The sequence below is a fragment of the Rana temporaria genome, chromosome 1, assembly GCF_905171775.1.
Source record: "Rana temporaria chromosome 1, aRanTem1.1, whole genome shotgun sequence".
Lineage (NCBI taxonomy): Eukaryota > Metazoa > Chordata > Amphibia > Anura > Ranidae > Rana > Rana temporaria.
Window position 1 is genome coordinate 618,133,927 of NC_053489.1, and position 13,230 is coordinate 618,147,156.

Below are 13,230 nucleotides of genomic sequence, written 5' to 3' on the forward strand. Positions count from 1 at the left end.
TATTTGAGCCTTTTTATTAAATGGGAATTATTGATGCCTTGTGAACTCGAAGCAACTGTATTAACGCTCTAAATTGCTAACATTTCTTTGCAGACTGTGAAGTAATTGGCAGCCAGCGTAAAGGGAAGCTAATCATTCATTTGAGACATTGTGGTGGTTGTACCAAAATATAATTGGTGTGATATTCCCATTTTATTTTCTTGTTGGCCCTATTTTTATAATCTAATATAGAGGTGAAAGGTGTCAACCTAACCTTTGTTATTTAGGAGCGAGCAGTTCTCTGTTTTGTGGCTGTAACAGGTGAGCACACAGCATGCTACAATCTCTCTGTCCTTCCCCACCCCATGCTAAAAGTGAGGGGGAGAAGAAGGGTTGTTAAAGTGGAAATTTACCCATAACAGCTTGAAATAAAATAATGTTCTTTAGCAAGGAACATACATTACACATTAATAATTATGCAACCAAAATCAGTGTGTGCTATAAATCGCCTCCAGCATTGTTTCTGTCTCTTCTTGTGGAGGCTGCCATTTTGCTGAAACCCAGAGCCCCTGAACAGCAGTAAATCTTTAGGATGTCAGCAGATCAGCCTCTACATTTTCAGCGCAGTGGCAAAAAATAGATGTAGCAGGTACTTCTCCAGACTGATCTAATCTATTAGGGGACAGCTGTCTGCTGCAGCAGCGTGGGCTTTTTCACCCCCCTTTCTCTTTTCACGCAGACACGCAGATCTGCTTGTCTGTAAACTCCCTATTGGAAGAACCAGAGCCAATCATCATGCAGCAGCAAAGGACTTTGTGGGAGGAGATAAAAAGCCAGAGGAACTAGGCCAGAGCCTCTTTGTGCCTGCACCCCATCCTGAGAGCATCTCCTGCACTCTACGTGTGTGTGGAATCGCGGCCTACCAAAGGACACACAGCCTGCAACTTCAGCCCAGAGGAACAGATTGTTCATGCAGCTCCGGCCCAGAGGAACAGATTGTTCATGCAGCTCCAGCCCAGAGGAACAGACTGTCCATGCTAAAGAAGGACACCCTGCAACAGCTCAAGGACTGAACGCCACTGCGACACACCTGCATCTAAGATCGATCGATCGCTCAGGGGAGGACCGCTGACTGTGTACAGGATTTGGTGAGGGGGCTTTGCCCAGGAACCTTTAATGCTTTTCATAGAATACCAAATCCAAATATTGTCCACAAAGCTCCTACATTGCTGGTGAAGATAATAAAACACAAAGCTTTGCCTCCAGGACATTGCCACGGTTGCTCTTAAAGGGGACACACCATGGGTATTGAGATCATTTCACTGGGTGTGTACTAGAAGCATCGTAGGCCGGCCTGGGGTTCCCCTTTAGCCACAGCATCCTGTGCACATTGTTACCTATTGCTTTTGTTGTTTGCATAGTGTTCCTGACTGTTTTCTTTAAACTGTTTTAACCAAGTCCTCGGTACTTCCACAGGTCCTGGCTGACTAATGTTAATCTGAACTTTACTTTTCTTCAAGTAAACTACAAGAAGAACGGTGTTGTGTATTCCTGCTGAGTTATTCCATTAATCACATTGCTAGGTGTGCCAGAGGGGCTGGGACAGTTCATTGGGGTTGAAAGGCAGAGTAACGGAAATTCCGACAGCAAAAGTCTGATGGAGCCTACACACGGTCTGAATTTCCGATGAAAAGCTTACATCAGACTTTTGCTGGCGGAAATTCCGCTTGCGTGTATGGGACATAAGTCCGTAGGATTCAATATTGATTTGCCCCACCCTTTGCAGCTATAACAGTTTTAACTCTTCTGGGAAGGCCGTCCACAAGGTTTAGGAGTGTGTCTATGGGAATGTTTATGCATTCTTCCAGAAACGCATTTGTGAGGTCAGGCACTGATGTTGGACAATAAGACCTAGCTTGCAGTCTCCGCTCTAGGGGCTCTGAGGGCAGGACTCTGTGCAGGCCAGTCAAGTTTCTCCACCCCAAACTCATTCATATCTTTATAGACCTTTTGGTAATATAGTGTATATATATATATATATATATATACAGTCATGCTCAAAATTGTTGGCACCCCAGGAATTTTTCCAGAAAATCAAGAATTTCTCACAGAAAAGTATTTGTTGTTGGGTTTAGAATAGATTTAAATTTTTTGTTCTTGGGTTTAGATTTTTGTATTTTTGTTCTTGGGTTTAGATTTTTGTATTTTTGTACATGGGTTTAGATTAAATTTTTTGTGCTTGGGTTTACATTTTTATTTAATTTTTTTGTTTTTGGGCTTCCGGTTTACTTTTTTGTGCTTGTTTTAGATTTACATTTATTTTCTTATGTTTAGATTACATTATATTTTTTTGGTTTTACATTTTTTGGGGGGTTTAGGTTTTCATTTTTGTTCTCCGGTTCAGATTTACATGGTTTGCTGTTGGGTTTAGCATTTTAACTGACTGTTGTTGCCTGGAGCTGTTTTAATGGTAGATTTCAGCAATGCAATATGACAAATCCGTTTGAACAGAAACATATAAACACTGACCAAAAAACAGATCAAAACAATATTAAAAAGCAAAATGCGACCATGATGCTCTCATAAAAATGTCACTTTAGTCTTTTTAGTGCAATAAAAAAAATCTGAGATTCCAATTGGAGTCTGTGGCTTTCTTATTTCTTTTACAAGTCATATAAAGTTTACATGACCACATGCACTTATTTTTACGTGGCCTTCTCTGTGCTGTAAATGTTTAATGGGTCCTGTCAGAACTATCTCCACGGATCAGCAATAAGGGTCAGGCTTGAATATTTGGAGAACGGAATGCAGGGTTTACAAGAAGAAAATACCTCAGCTTAACTTTCCTAAAGATGTTACAGTATACATATAGGCTGTAATTAATGAATAGAAATAAAAATTGAAAACAGAATACATAAACATAAGGAAACACCATTTTATAACCTGAGAGTTTTATATGGAAATTTGATCCAAGGGAAGTAATAATCCATTACTATACAATAACATTTTTATAAAATTGGTATTCCAAGGTTCAATTATTTTTAATTTTTTCGGCTAAAAAAGCATTTCGGCTAAAAAAGCCATCAAAAGGGGCCCCACCACCGCCCGGAGTGACCATCACTGCAGAGTTCCAGGTCTGTTGAGACCATCATGCCTTCTAGACTTACTGTTTATATTAACATGTGAGTCCACACCTGTCGGTAAGAGTACCCATTTATTTCTTTGATGTTTTGGATGATGACTTCAGACAGTCATATGAGATAATTATCCACTCACTTTCATTGATTTGAACTGTGCACCACTCACCAGCTGGAGCGATCCATCAATTTGTTTGGAGATTCAATATTTGGACTTCAATTTTTTCATTATTTCACACTATTGGTCACGATTATCGTCATTGACCATTGTATTCTAGCGCTGCACTTTGTTACATATTTTGCTTTATACTTTGTTTGTTTGTGTGCCAGCCGCTTTTTGTTTATCCACTGTATTATTTGGTTTAGCGCAGTTGTTTTCCATTTTCTCCACTGTGTATTACTTACACTGAATTCTGCTATGATCACAAACATCCAGTCAAAATCCAGAAAAGTAACCACATGACTTCAGAAAAGGAGTGGGGGTGGGAATTAAAAAATAATGCCTGTCTCCAGACAGAGGTGGCTCTAGGCTTTGTGAGGCCTTAGGCAAAACTTGACATGGGGCCCCACTCACACCCATGATGGGAAAAACAATTCAAGGACAAGGGCCTCTCCCCCACAACCCTGGCCGGTGGTTATAGGGGGGGTCTGCGGGCAGAGGGCTCATAGGAATCTGGAAAACCCATTTAACAAGGCGGCCCACAGATCCTGCTCTTTAATAACTAAGGGGTGATGTTACTTGGTGAACCCGCCCCCTGGTGACGTCATTGACTGAGGGCATGCTGGGTCATTGATGTCACAAGGGGTGGTGTCACCGATATTTACTGGTTGTTAGGGACGCTGGCGCTGGCTCCTGAGTCAGGGCTCTTAACGCTGCCTGAGCACACCAGCGTTAAGATCCCCTGTCCCTCAAAACTGGGGTAACGCATTGGGTAAGTTAGGTGGCCACGAGGCCCCTGTGAGTGCGAGGCCTTAGGCGACTGCCTAATTTGCCAAATAAAGAGCCGCCTCTGTCTCCAGGCTAGTGCATGAGATATGTAAATAACCTGTCACTCACAGCAAGGGGGCGGAATGGACCAAGGTTTTTCTCTGTTTGTCCGTTTTATCTCACTGAACAATAAAAGAGAATTGCTCAGAGCTGGATTAACTGTTTGTGGCAAGACTGGGCACAGATGATAGGAAATCTGTTACTCTAAATTGTGACAGCAAAAAAAAAAACTTTAACTCTAACCCCTTACCCTAATGCACAAAAAATAAATAAATATATAATCATCATAAAAAAAATAAAATAAAAGCTGATGGAAAAGCTAAAAAACGCTGAAATACCTATCAACAAATGATGCAACAGAAAATAGTTTTCTCTATTGGCTAATAAAAAAAATGCCAAAGCTCAAAAACGCTGTATAAAAATGTGCAAGTCACGCATAAAAATGTGCAAATAAAAATGCGCAAAAAATTCAGGAAAAAACGCACAAAGATGCTACTCTCAGGTTTGAAAGCAGCCTGAGGGCAGAGACTGATGTGAACGTACACTATATAAACTGACGCGTAAATTGCACTCCGATCGATCTCAGGCTGTTCTGCTGCTGCATACAAGGTATGAAAACTACCTACCTCTTCTGGATCTGAGGCACTTCGAGGGAGAGGAGGCAGGCAGGACACTTTCTGATCCTCGGACCGGACATCACTGCAGGGAGGAAGTGGGTGGAGCGAGGGAGTTAAATCCTCCTCCGCATTGAATTATGGAGCCACTCTCTCCTCTCCTGACGTCACTGGTTGCTAGACACAAAGCGGCCCGTGGCTAGCAACCAGTTTGTGCAGGGAGGCAGGGGCCCTTGGTGAGACCCTTGAAGCGGCTCTAACAACCAGTGGACAGGTTCTGCGTGCTGGAGCCAGCGCTACCGCGCTCAGTCCGCCACTGAATAATGTTCTGGCAGGCACTGGGCTGCGGGAATTTAGCCCTGATCGCGGGACAGCGGGACTTACTTCAAATCGCGGGAAATTCCCACGGAATCCAGGACGGTTGGGAGGTATATTAGCAGTATTGATTAGAGCAAGTGTTGCTTGGATCATTGCGGTATTGAGGTTGTTCCTAGGTGCCCCAGCACTGACCTCGCTATAGGAAACAGTGTACAAGCATTCTGGTTGTAACGCTTGGATATGTGGACACTTGCTGTGTGTCACAGCATTGTGGAGGATGACATTTTGTTGTTTGTAGCTGTCTTGTCAAGGAGATATCCCAAGCTTTTATCACCATGTTAAACAAATAAGAGAAAACTGTTGTGGAGGGGTGCATTCCTTTCCACGCACTGGCAGCTGATTAAAAGCTGCTATCACTTTACACTGACTTTCCCAGCTGATATAACATGTTCTTACATGGGATTCTTTGTAGTGCTTCAAGTCCACTTTGTTTATTTCGCCAATAAGCTACAGGAGGCAAAATCAAGCTGGCAGAGATAGGAGGTAAATTATTTCTACGATAGGCCCTCCGTCAAGAAAACTTCATACAGCATGGCAATTGAAAGAGGAACTTCAGCCAAAAATTTATTTTAATGTTGGATAGCTTAGGGAAGAGTTCTGTGTCCCTTTTCGGGATACTTTCCCTAACTTCCTATTCATGTAACCACACAGGAAGTAAGGCTAATTCTCTCTCTAAAATAAATAGGACATTCTATCTTTGACAGTTGGCACAAGAGTTGGAAGATTTCTCCTCTTTTTCTGTGACAACTGTAAAATGTGAAGGACAAAAAGAAGGGAAATACTTTCCAAATGTAGCACTACCCCCGAAGGGGCTGCTGGATTGTTTTGGGCGGCATGTTACCTCTATTTCCTTCCCCGTCTAGGGCATCAGATGAGAGCTGAGAAAAAGTTCAATGTCCACACTTTAGGCTTCTTTTTCTGTCAAAAAACTCGTCGAGCCAAATTTTCCCATTGCCCGTCGAGGAAATAGAGAACATTCTCTCTTTTTGGCTCAACGAGTTTCCCGACGGGTTTCTCGGAGAAAAGTGTACACACGACCGGTTTTCTCGGCAGAATCCAGCAAAAAACTCGATGGGAGACGTATTCTGCCGAGAAAACCAGTCGTGTGTACACTTTTCTCAGAGAAACCCGTCGGGAAACTCGTCGAGCCAAAAAGAGAGCATGTTCTCTATTTCCTCGACGGGCAATGGCTCGACAAGTTTTTTGACAGCCGAACAAGGAACTCGACGTGGTAAACGACGTGTTTTGCCAGCGGAATAAGACTGGGATGTACAGTAAAACCTTGAGTAACTTGGTTTGAGAGCGTTTTGCAAGACAAGCAAAATTTTGTAATACATTTTGACTTGATATACAAGCGATGTCTTGATATAAGAGTAGCGTCATGTCACAACTGAGTATAAAATAGAAGAGAGACGCCTCTAAGTGTAGCAATATGGTTACATTTTAAGGAAGGTACAACATTTAGAAACTCACATGGTTGATGATTCAGACACATCTAAGTATGCAGGCATCCGGGGTAAAGCTGTCCACATAGACCATCCTCCGCACCGGAATTGATGTCGTCTCTTCCATGAGCGGTTCAAGCCTCGCTTTCCGGTCACTCTACTGCAGGGTAGTCTTCCCGGTCACGATTGCAGACCGATAGCGGTGAGAGCCGATGATGAGGATGTCGGTCTATGTGGATTGCTTTACTCAGGATACCTGCATACTTAGATGTGCCTCTTTTAATCATCAACTATGTGAGTTGCTAAATCTTGTACCCTCATTAAATGTAACCATATTGCTACATTTAGAGGCGCCTCTCTCTTTTCTTTTATACTCCGAAGCTCCTGCTGGATTTTGCTTCTAATCCCCTTGTGGAGGCTGCCATCTGTGGATGGACATTTTATGGTTACACAACTTATCACATTGCTATAATCTTTTTATATGGACTATAAACTGAAGGACTTATGAATAAATGGTTGCGGAACGAATCACTTGAGTTTACATTATTTCTTGGGGGAAAATTTGCTTTGATATACAAGTGCTTTGGATTACAAGCAAGCTTCTGAAACTAATTATGCTCGCAATCCAAGGTTTTACTGTATATATACATATATATATATATATATATATATAAATATATATATATATATATATATATATATATATATATATTTATTTAAATTATAAATAAATGTATCTTCCCCATAATGGCAAATGTTTAATTTTCTTCTGGTCTGTATCTTTAAATTTTGTGTTAGCTTTATTTTTCCTCCCAGACCGCAAAGTCAAATGTAAACGTTCCATGCATCACAGACATGGTGGAGAACTCCGCAGTTCTGTTTTATGCGCGCTGCACACAAACCATCGATCTGCTCCTGCGGTGTAATAATTTTGTTGCGTATACATTTCAGCTGTACCTACGCATATCTCTATTACTCATATGGTAGTTATTATAAACAGTCCATACTTTTTCTGTGTAAAATCTGGAGAGGTCGGAATTTTAGCTATTAGGATTGAGAACATGTTGAGTTCATAATCTCAGCAGCGGCATTCTGCCTTACTGTGGAAGGAGGGTGGCCTTTTTTTTGAACAAGCGGCTGTATAGATTTCTAGCCACAAAATAATCAGATTTCTTATTTCTATGTGGTTAGTTGCTGGGAACGGTATGATGTAGGCTTAAAGAAATATCCGCTTAGCATTCATAGGAGATCTAAGATATTTAACTTTAAAAGAAATTCTTAGCTTCTACTGTTTTCAGTGCAGTTAGTGGCTTACGTATGAGAATTCTGCTAACGCGCGATACTTTCCTGTTGCCCAGGGAAAACTTTAAAAAAAATTAGACCCTTACCTTTTGCATTTTCCCCCAAAATAGTCTAATTTCAAATCCAGGCATCTTTGAGACCCACTTTTGATCTACAGAATACCCCCCCATCCACCTGACTATTCTTTTGGGAAAAACAGAGAACATTTTGTAAATTCAACCAAGAGCATTGCTTTGTGCTGTGCTCCTGAATTATTCACCACAGGATAAATACAAGTCAGTTAGCAGCACCCTTATGAGTCAGCCATTCCTGAGGTTAAGGTGCCCAGGAGAGTACATTAGTTAATGTTGAATGGAAGGTGATATGGCATGCTCTTGTAGATTGGCAGGCAGATAATGGAAGGAAGGAAAGAGAGAAGCAAACAAAGCAAGCAAGGTGAAAGGGCAATTATTTTCATTCAGTAGCACCGAAAAATGTCACAATGCAAAATGGCAGAGTTGGCCCACACTTTGCAGCTTCAAATCTTCTGGGAAGGCTGTCCACAAGGTTTAGAAGTGTGTCTTCTGGGAAGGCTGTCCACAAGGTTTAGGAGTGTGTCTTCTGGTAAGGCTGTGCACAAGGTTTAGGAGTGTGTCTATGGGAATGTTTGACCATTCTTCCAGAAGCGCATTTGTGAGGTCAGGCACTGATGTAGATGAGAAGGCCTGGCTCACAGTCTGTGCTCTAATTCATCCCATAGGTGTTCTATCGGGTTGAGGTCAGTTCCTCCACTCCAAACTCGCTCCTCTATGTCTTTATGGACCTTCTTTGTGCACTGGTGCGCAGTCAGGTTGAAACAGGAAGGGGCCGTCCCCAAACTGTTCCTACAAAGTTGGGAGCATGAAATTGTCTCATGCATTGTTTGCGCTATGGTGGCGTAATGTGCGCCCGCTCTCTGTGAATCTGGGCCAAAGGCTCTTGGCCAGCTCAGTAAGAAGCATCTCACAGCCCAAATTCAGTCAAGCAGATACTGGAGGAGGTCCATATGAAGAGACTGTGGAATGGATGACACTCATCTAATCATGTTCTGTCTGCACAAGTTGGTTGCTTCAACTATATAAAGTGGCTGAAAACATGGTATAATGTTTTGCGCTGAGTTAACAGTCTGCAACGAACCGGATAGAACTTAGACAGTATATAATATATGGTGCAGCCACTTAATGTCTAGTTATGACACCATTTGTTTCTAAGTGTATCTTTACAGTCACAGAGAACTCCCCTATGTGCTGTTTGTGTCTGAAATGACCACATGCACAAAGCCATTATCATTTTACAGAACAAGAAAACAATTTTGTAGGATGCTTTACATTGCTTTAGAGTTAATTTACCAAAGGCAAAAATACTGCACACTCTGCAAGTGCAATCGCTCCAGAGCTTAGTAAATAAGGTAAAGCTTCACTTTGCAAACAGTACCCAATCACGTGCAAGGAAAATAAAAAAGACTACATTTTTGCTTGCATATGATTGGATGATGGAAGTCAGCAGAGCTTTTGCCCATTTACTAAGCTTTGCAGCTACTGCTCTTGTAGAGTGCAACTGCCCTATGCAAAGTGCACAGTGTATTTGCCTTTAGAAAATCAACCTTATTGTGTGTTCATGCCTCGGCCAATTACACAAGTCAGAACAGACAAGCCTCTCCTGTCCTACACTTAGGCCTTGTACACACGACCGAACATGTCTTCTGAAACTGGTCCGCGGACCAGTTTCAGCAGACATGTTCGGTCGTGTGTACGGCCGACCGGACAGTTTTCCAGTGGACATTTGTCCAGCCGACCGTTTTGCAGCGGACAAATGTTTCTTAGCATGCTAAGAAACATGTCTGCTGGAAGCCTGTCCGTCGGAAATGTTCGGTCGTCTGTACAGACTCACCGGACATGTCCGATCGGCCGCCATCCCTCGCATACGTCGAAGTGATTTGACGCATGCGTGGAAGCTTTGAACTTCCAGGGCCGCGCACGTCGCCGCGTCATCATTGCAGCGACGGCGCGGCCACGTCCCCGCGTATAGTGTACGCTGGGATTTCTGTCTGATGGTGTGTACAACCATCAGACAGAAATCTCCGAGGGGACATGTCCGCTGAAAACGGTCCGGCCTTAGAGGAAAGACAAAAAATCGCCTCGTAGTGAAATGTTTAATATACAATAAAAATAGAAGTATCCAACACTTACACCAAAGTAAGGACAGGTGTGCTCGTGGAAGGTTTAGCGTGTAGGGAATAATCGTGCCTCCGAGCCGTCTTCAGGTCAGTCACAAATCCAGGCTGCAAGAGCCACGAGGAACCGGAGATGATGATGAGAGAAACCTGCTCGTGGAGCAGCGTGTGACGTCAGCGGGACCAGGTTTCCAGAGTTTCAAAGTGACTTCAAAGTGCAGGTTTGGGGACCAAGAAAATGCAGGTGACCATTTTTCTCTTGGCTGTCTTTCCCTGCTAGAGCAAGGGCTTTTTAACCAGACTGGTGAAAACTGCAGTATTTGGAAGAAGATGTGAGTTTGGCAATAATGAGTGACCCTGTACAGACATGTAGGGGTCACCAACCACGTGTTTACCAATAAACCAAATGTATCTGCCTGTAGCCTTCTCAAACTCAGATTCCTGGTGATGGCAAAAGCTCTCTTTACCTTCAGCCTCAATGTCTATCATATGGTTTCTGGCAGGGAGTTGAGCTTAGGCCAGATTGCCCATACTAGACCCGCCATAATCACACTTGGGCAGGTTAAGTTTCACAACAAGAATTGGATTTTATTACATTTTATTTTATATTTTCATGTCTACATGTTCAGTATCACAATTAACTTTCAAATCATGCATTGTCATCATTTTTTATAGCTAGCTAAGAAATTCTTCCTAATTTAATATAGAGCAGTGTAGTGTTCATACAAGTTCTGCTCGTGAACTGTGCCATAAATTGTTTAGTGGAAATGAATGTATAATTGGCCTGTATGTTAATTTCAGCAATGGGCTTCAAGTCAAAGCTTGTTAATCGCTTTTATACTGTCTTAGGATTTCTATCTATGTCCCCACTGGGGTGATTCACCCTTTCTATGTAGAATACTAAATAAATGGTACAGTTGTCACCAGAATAGGAGGTGAGGGAAACTCTTTCAATGACAACACCTGTTCCTGTGAAAACTGTCTAATGGTGGCCATATACATGGAGATCTTAATGAATGATTCTTAAGAGAATCAGATAATATGATCAGGTCTGGAAATCATCGAAAGGTCACATTCTATATCATTACTTGATTTTGAGGGATACCAATCAATTTAACCAAACCTATTCTGGTGGACCTGCTCGGAATATATGATCATAGGAAAGTAAATAGTCAAAAATTATTGTTGGACATCTACAGATCTGAACAAAATACTTTTCACAAAAGTGGATAATATGAGTCTATAAATGATCGAAAAGACACATACTGCGTCATCGAACAATTTTGGGCAAAGCTGATCAATTTAATCTAAATTATGCAGATTATTTGTATTTCCGATTGGGCAGTAAATCTATTTATTATATACAGTGCCAGAACAAGGTCATCTAGCGTAGGGTGACCAGACATCCCCAGTTTCAGGGGACAGTCCCCGGATTGAGGACACTGTCCCTGGACCAAGTCTGTCCCCAGTTTTGTCCCTGGATTGGATTTGAACAGGGGCTGGGGCAATTTCAAAGACAGTCAGTGCAGAATAAAAAAAAAATAATGAATTAGACACTCCGCTCCAATGCTCCTACTAGCTTAGGGGGGTGTATTTTTTTTTTATTACCTGTGCCCCTTTCTGATGATCATGTGCTAGTTGGAGCGGAAGGAATATTTCTTTAGTTTCGGGTGCATGCCCATTCATCTCCGCTTGCATGTTCTTCTGCCTTGGCTCAAATCCCGGGCAGCCGCCTGCCTGTTTATCTCCTTGCCTTCCCTGGTGGAATGATCTTCCTCCTCTCCCCACCCTGTAGTAGCCGGGGCTCGCAGAGTGAGATTTGACATTCTGTGAGGCGGGGGCGGGCGGGCGTGCCGATGGGCAGAGAGTCGCTGATTGCTGCCATTACTAGTAAAAAAAAAATGTCCCCGGATTTAATTTTAAAAATCTGGTCACCTTAATCTAGCGCCCACAGCGAAGTTGTCCCTCCACCTCCCCCACAAACGTAGGAGGATTACGTCACTTTATGTGTCTGCAAAAATCCCCTCCCCCCAAAAAATTCAAGCACTAATTTGCTTATACCCTAAGCATACATTTCTTTTACAAGCTAAAGTTCTCCCCAAACAAAAATCCCCCCTCCTGTCAGATCGCTATTGTGCAATGTTTGCTTACCCACATTCTACCCACATTCTTTGCTAGGAGGAAATGGGGGGAGGGTAAAGAAACATTGCACAGTGGCGATCCGGAAATCCTGATCCAGGAGAGTTGTAGTGGCAGGAGGGAGGAGCTGGAGGGGAGAGAGAGCACAACCTGCACCTCCTCCAGGCTCTATCCAGTTCTGGCTTGTCTCCTCCAGTGTTAAGCTGACAGGAGTAGTGAAGCTGCTGTCACTACTCCTGTAAACTTATAGGTAGGAGCTCTCCAAGCAGTGCCCTACCACCTCACGTGACCATTGCATCCGTCCCTCCTGCTTACCCCTTGTCCCTGATCATATATATATAATCTTTGTATGGCCATCATAAATGTCACATTAAACAATATTTTCGATCTTCCGATAGTACCTATTAATAATACGATTATTTATAGGCTCATTCCGTGTATGGCCACCATTAGAGTAGATATTCTTGCACTTTGTAGTGATTTCCTGTTGTGTCTCACAGAATGTTAAGAGAGATCTCCATAATGAGACAAGAAAAACCTGAGTTTTAATCATTCCCTACTCTGCTACTAAACCATGCCTCTACTCCCTAATATGTAAAAAGTTGGAGTTAAAGCGGATCTTCAACCCTCTCCACCAACTTTCTGTAATTTTGCTGTGTTCTTCAAATACTTTTTGTGGGTAATCGTGCCTTTCAGATTTCTCACCAAATCGGGAATGACGTAGCTGCCTGTGGCTTTCTGGGATGCTGCCTTCACATATCGTAGGAGGTTTCGGAACATAACCACAATGTGTCATCAGTAGCTGGCTGTCTCCTGCTAGTGTAGAGGTACCCTCTTGAGGGCTGCTGTGTGTTGTAGTCCATCTGCAACACCGCCCAGCCAAGCACACAGTTTTCATTCACCCTCAGGCAGAAAACCAGTCCTTGAACTTTGTTTTAATTTTAATTGAGGGAAATAAACTTGGATGGGATATTCATGAGATGCCCAAACTGATTTGTAGAACAATATAAATGGTACTGACTATATACACCTCCGGTATATACAACTTCAATCTTCA